Raw genomic sequence first — 6289 nt, 5'->3', positions numbered from 1 at the left:
AGCTTCTGGACCACGTTCACATATGGCTTCTTTTCTGCATGATAGAGCTTTAGTTGTCATCTGCAGATGACTTGGTGGATTGTGTTTACAGTGGTTTCTGGAAGTATTCCTGGGCCTATTTAGTTATCATGCTACAGACCTGATGTCAATTAATTTAATTAGTTCCTGGATGTTCTCCCAGCTGAATCTTTTGAAAATGTCTTGTTTTTTCAGCCCTTTGTTGCCCCCATGCCACCTTTTTTGAGATCTGTAGCAGGCATCAAATTGGAAATGAGCTTATTTAGTGGACATAAGTATTTGTTATGTTTCCTAAGCTCTATTGTGAATAAAATGTTATTTCATTTGATTTGAAGGTATTTTAGTTTTCATTTTATTTTTCACATCCCAATTTTTCCGAGATTTGGGTTGCATTTATGCAAATGGAGACAGATACTGTTTCTACCACAGTGTACTGTAGTACAATATTAAAAATTATGCAACAATATTAGTATTAATTGTTTACGATTCCATTGATTAAAGTCATTTCATGGATGCTACTTTACTGTGACATCCCTATACCTTCTCCAAACCATATTTATCCTGCTAACCAGCAAAGGATACTCATCCACTATTGGCACTTCATTTTCACTTTTTTGATATATGAAACGGGATCAGAACTTGAAACTATAATTATGTACCAACATAGAGGCAGTAATATGGTATGCAAACAACTATCTTAAGAATATAAAGTTTATTTTAAAGTAGCTATGTTTATAAAATCCCAAAGTAACACACACTTTTGGAAAAATTGTACCTTAGGGACAGAAGAGCTTGTGACCAGTCCAGAGCCTAAAATGTATATTAGTACCTTAAAGATGCCCTCTTACAGTAGTATTATAAACACTTTAGAGGTACAAAGGTATCCTTTTAAAGGCGCTGACAAGCTCTAGTATCCCTAATGATGTTTTGTTCCCATTTTTTTCTAAGAGTGTATTAAGAAAAAATGAATTTTGCGTTCTGGGACCTCTTTTAAAGTCTCTTAAGTTTCATACTGAATTGCACCACCTCTTGCAGACCGATAGAGCAACCTTCCAGGCAAACAGCAATGCTTCCTCTTGTGGTAGAATAACAGAGAGTTGCTGATTAAGATGGGTTATGCCGAGAAGCGATAGCAGACGAGCAGTGTTACTGCTGCAGGAAACTCTGCCTGTTTCCTCCCTCGAGTCCCAGAAACACAGTAAAAACAAAGCCATTGATTTGTGTATGGATTAGAAGATCATCGTTTTACAACCAAACACAATGTAAGTCTGCTTTTTTACGTCACTTTACATCACTGTTAAAACAGCATTATGATAGAGAAGTCTTTTTATATTTTGCAACATTGCTCAGTGACAACATAGGGACAACATTGTGGGTGGTTGCCGGGTTGTTGCTGCGTGGTTGCTAGGGTTAATGGCCAAATGGACCATCTCACTATTTCTTTGATGTCCCGCTCTCTAAATATTGATTGTCAGCGTTCATGCATCTTAGAGTGGCCTACGTTCAATATATATGATAGCACACTATTTAATGAAAGAAAATAAAAACGCATGCATAATAAATGCTGAAATTACATGTATATTAATTTAAAGTGGCACAGAACGACTGCTACACATCTTTTCATACAGTCCACAAAAATAAAATTTGTGACATTAAATGTTTATTAGATGTTCAAAGACTTGTTTAAATGATATAAATGTATATAAATGTACTGACGGTAGTTAATAAAATATTATATGTTTGCTTTTCTATAAATTTTATAGGCTAGAGGTTGCCTTTCTATATAAAAGCTAACACTATACTTTCATTTACTTTCTTAGTTCAACAGTTCTGTCTAAAAGTTAGTCAAAGATGTTAAAAAGTGTTAGTCAAAAATAAATACAGTAAACTAATGCAGAATGGGTCACAAATGTCCATTTCTGACACATCGACCAAACAGAAAAAATGTTTTGGTTGATGATGATAACAAATAAAAAATGGCAAATACTACCCTTATATCGGTGTAGCGTATTTTCTTTGGCTGCTGACCATCATTAACAAGATGAATTTGAGCAGAACATCATAAATTATTATTTTAAGAATAAGTGTCTGACAAAAAGACAAAGGTGCAATATTGTATACTTAATGGCTTCCGTAAGGAAAATAACTACAATCCCATGAAGCACCATGATTGACATCAATTGTATTAATAATGATGGAGAAATGTTTATTGCGACCAATTCTGAAACAGAACAGAATACGGAGGAAAATAGAGGGTGTGGCTTATTTTTTCTACTGCAAACTGACCGGATGTAGTAAAGTATTCATAAATGAACACTGAAAGGGGGAGAGGCGTGGTTAAGGATGTCAGACTGACATCATCAGAGAAGGTCATGCATTTTAGAAGGGAGGAGCATTTCCAGATTTGGATTAAAGATTGGGAAGACAATTTTTTTTTGGCATGGCATGGATGAATTGTTTACAAAAAAAAATATGGTCCATTTTGATTTCACACAAACTTTAAGGTATGTTCATATGTAAACGAATATTTAAGTATTCAGAAAATTTAGGAAGACTGTGTGCGGAGCTAAATATCTCCACACTATACTCGCTGTGACTCTCCGATTGGTGGAGTGTTCTGTGCAGCCTCATGGGTAATGTGGTTTTTAAACATGATGTTTTTAGAAATGAACGTAACTCACACCAGGCCGGTCTTCAATGGTTTATCAGTTATTGTTAAAAATTCGTTTCCTAATGGCGAAAATAAATAAAGTTTAAACTTCCAAAACCGGAAAGTTGTGTTCTATATGAGCTGGGACTCAAAATAAAATTCCGGTATCTGAAACATAAGCCAAACCGAAAACCTTATTAGTCGATAATTAAAAACGAGCCATTTACCTACCGATATATCGGTCTACCAGTAATGAAAATCCTTTAGAAATGTACATTTAAAAAAGGCAGAATATCAACCGATATATCAGTCCACTAGTACCGAAAATCACAAGTGTGTTCCCATAGAAATGTAAATTCAATAAGGCGATAAATCGACCAATATCGGTCCGCAAGTGTGGTCCTTTAGAAATATAATAGCACACCTCTTAACAAGCTGCTTGATTTGCGGTATCATGTCTGTAGAGCAAATTGTATGAGACAACATCAGTTTTAAACTGGTGGTATGACAACAGTTTACAGAAAAGCAGCAAGCTTTCACTGATGGCAGGGAGCCTTTTGGTATGCGACATTCCCTCCGGGGTGACATTCTGCATCGGGCCAAAAACAAACAGAGCGCACTTGCTCTAAGTCCGTCACAAAGCAGCACTGTCAGAGCAGATCAGTCCGCCACGTTCCCCAGCCCGGGCGTTTGTTCTCTGGGACCTCTGCTCGCTGTCAGGAGGGATGAACGTTAACGCTCCCAGAGGTCCGGCGAGTGCCACCGACAGGGGCTTTCTGCCTGCCCTGCCTAATGGGCACAGGAGCTGGAGCGCGTCTGCGGCACAGGGAGCTCCGCATGCCCGGATTTGTCATTTGTGAGATTTAATTTGTCCAAGAATGAGCCGGAGTCAGAGGTCAGTCGGTTGGAGAGCCGACCTGCTGACAGGTTGACCGTTCACGGGGGGCTAATGAGAGCGCTCGGCCAAGTGAACGGAACAAAGGCAGACGGATTACATGGACTCATTTGTTGACTGGAATCAATAACACCAGTCACTCGGACTCACATTTCCTCCCATGCTCAGCACCGGAGGACTCTATTCATGGAACGTCACACACAGACTTTTTCAGCGCAAGTGATACACGCGTACTTTTTCACTCTCTGCGCGGATGGCGGCTCACGCTGCAGTGGGCGTCATCGATTTTGTGGCTCTTTCCACTTGGGTTGCAGCATTGTCACCGGCGGGCACAAGCGGGGTCCCTCTTTTATGTGCGTCCTTCTTTTTCCACTTGCCCACTCACTATTTCGGTTTAGCTTATTTTCTTTGGCTACTGACCATCACTAACAGGCAGACGACAACTGAGCCAAGAGCAGCAGTGAAACCAAAGTCATCAAACACTTCTAAATAAGTGTGTGTGCGTGTGTGTGTCCTAAATAGATTTATGAGTGAATCTCACAAAATCTGTTAAAGAAGGTGATATTTCACTTCAAAATCTATAGGTAAAATTCTATTATGATAATTAACATATATATATATATATATATATATATATATATATATATATATATATATATATATATATATATATATATATAATATCTTAAATGGGCTACATTTTCCCTTTCTCTAAACCAGGGTTGTAAGTTAAAGAAAAGTTAACAATAATTTAATCGATATAATGCAAATATACTAAAACTATTTTAAATCCCAAGATACTATTATAGTTTATGTTAATATTATGAATTAGTATACATTTTGTTTATTTACTGTATTTTCTGCTTTAATTTGAACTTTAGTTAAAGTTTTAGTAATTGTTTTGCGTGTTCTTGTCATTTTTTCTACAATAGTGTTTATTTATTATTGTTTTTTTAATGTGCCTATAAGCACATTTTATCACTTGAACTATGAACTAGTTTAAATAAATGGCTTTTTTTATTTCAATTACTGCTTCTTTTATTTCAAGCAACATTTTTATGATTTTAGTTAGATTTTTGTTTATATATATATATATATATATATATATATATATATATATATATATATATTTAATTTTAGTTACATTTATTTACTTTCTTTTAGTTTTTTATTAAAGATTTTATTTCATTAGTTTACTTGCATGTCATGTGACCATTAACTGACATCAGACAGCTGTGAACAATTAAATTATTCAAATATTTACTCAAAATCTTAGCAGGACTTAGGTCAGAAGGGTTTGGCTGACAAAAAAAGTTTGGGAATCACTGCTGTATATATAATCATTGTTAACTAAGCCAGACTAAAACTAACTAACTAACTAAACTAAATAAAACTTCTCAAATCCAGCATCTGTGTGTGTGTGTGTGTGTGCGCGTGTGTGTGTGTGTGTGTGTGTGTGTGTGTGCGCGTGCGTTTGTTCCAGTGGAATGCCTCTGATATTGTTCAGCCTGATGAGGTCTGGCTAAAAGTTTTACTGAGGAAGTGCATCAGGACCTAGAGGAAGCCCTTGCCAGTATCCGCCCTCTATCTACTGCACAGGGAAAGGGAAAAAGAAACGCTAATGTAAACACAACCACAGCCATAAACTGTCTGATTGAACCTGACACAATGTAGAGAGTGTTTACCTTTCACTCTTGTATGTTGATTGATTTTTATTTGCTTTAATGACATCATTATTTTTGTCCTGTTGTTGCTCTCATAGGCTGAAGGGAATGTTTTCAAATCAAAAAGTCGTTCGGACGGGGCCAAACCGAGCCTTCGAACCTGAAAACAATGTAAGAGGAGCTGAGAAATGCTATCAGGGCTTTTAGAGGTCTCGCTGCTGGTAGCGTTCAGCAGGCTTCGCTTCACAGCGGGACGAACTTCACCGTGCCAGCAGTGTGTGCCAGCATTGTCAGCAATGTCAAAAAAGAGAAAGAAACGGAGAAAAAAGAGAAAAGTATTATCCTAAATGACTGGGGTAGAGCTTAGAAGCAGAGAAGTCCACCACAACGAGCAACAATCTGTGATTGATAGTTGCATTGTCGTGGAACTCGTGGTGGGAAGTAGTTAAAAATTGTAAAAATCATAAATATCATCTTAATATCAAGAAACCGCTGCATTCATATACAACCAAAACAAAGCTATGTTCACCGTGATAGAATATTTTTAGAGTAATTTCAGAAATAAAATGGTTCCAAAGCCATTTTATTCAGTAAAAAAGTGTTTTCTGCCTTGTTTCAATGTTTCAGGCACTATACCTTATTCGTGCAACTTGTCAGAAATCTTTCGAATAGTTTTCACAAATGATTATTCGCATTTCTATTAAAATTATAAATGTTTTTACTGTATGAGTGTCCTATTTCAAAACCCTTATGAGGCACCTGTATGAAAAAGTGCACCCGATTGTCCCGATATACTGTATACTTTCACGATCATGTTTTTTCACGCACACATAAAAAAGCAGGCACGCTTCAAAGTAGCATTCGGGTCTTTCAAAGTGTATTATTTCCTTAATAAGCACTCGGAGAATTATTTCAGATGTTTATCTGCTTTAGTGTCTGCAGTCACAGTGAAGAGGCGAAGACGTGGCGTGAGTCAGATGTGTCACATTTAAGAGGAACTTCCTTTTCTCGGATGGCATGCGAGCTTCCAATCCACTGGAAAGCGCCTCGACGTTGATGTGA

At 37.0% G+C, this 6289-nt stretch overlaps 1 long non-coding RNA gene across 1 annotated transcript; it reads left to right on the top strand.

Moving 5' to 3' along the window:
- The first annotated feature begins 1148 nt into the window (after positions 1-1148).
- On the top strand, positions 1149-6060 carry LOC122334011. The gene is made up of 3 exons (XR_006248705.1): positions 1149-1280; positions 5047-5186; positions 5326-6060. It is a non-coding gene; the product is annotated as an uncharacterized LOC122334011 (long non-coding RNA).
- The last annotated feature ends 229 nt before the right edge of the window (positions 6061-6289 follow it).

Source organism: Puntigrus tetrazona, unplaced genomic scaffold (genome assembly GCF_018831695.1).
Source record: "Puntigrus tetrazona isolate hp1 unplaced genomic scaffold, ASM1883169v1 S000000469, whole genome shotgun sequence".
NCBI lineage: Eukaryota > Metazoa > Chordata > Actinopteri > Cypriniformes > Cyprinidae > Puntigrus > Puntigrus tetrazona.
Note: the sequence above shows the minus strand (reverse complement) of the source record. Positions and strands in the feature narration are given on the sequence as shown.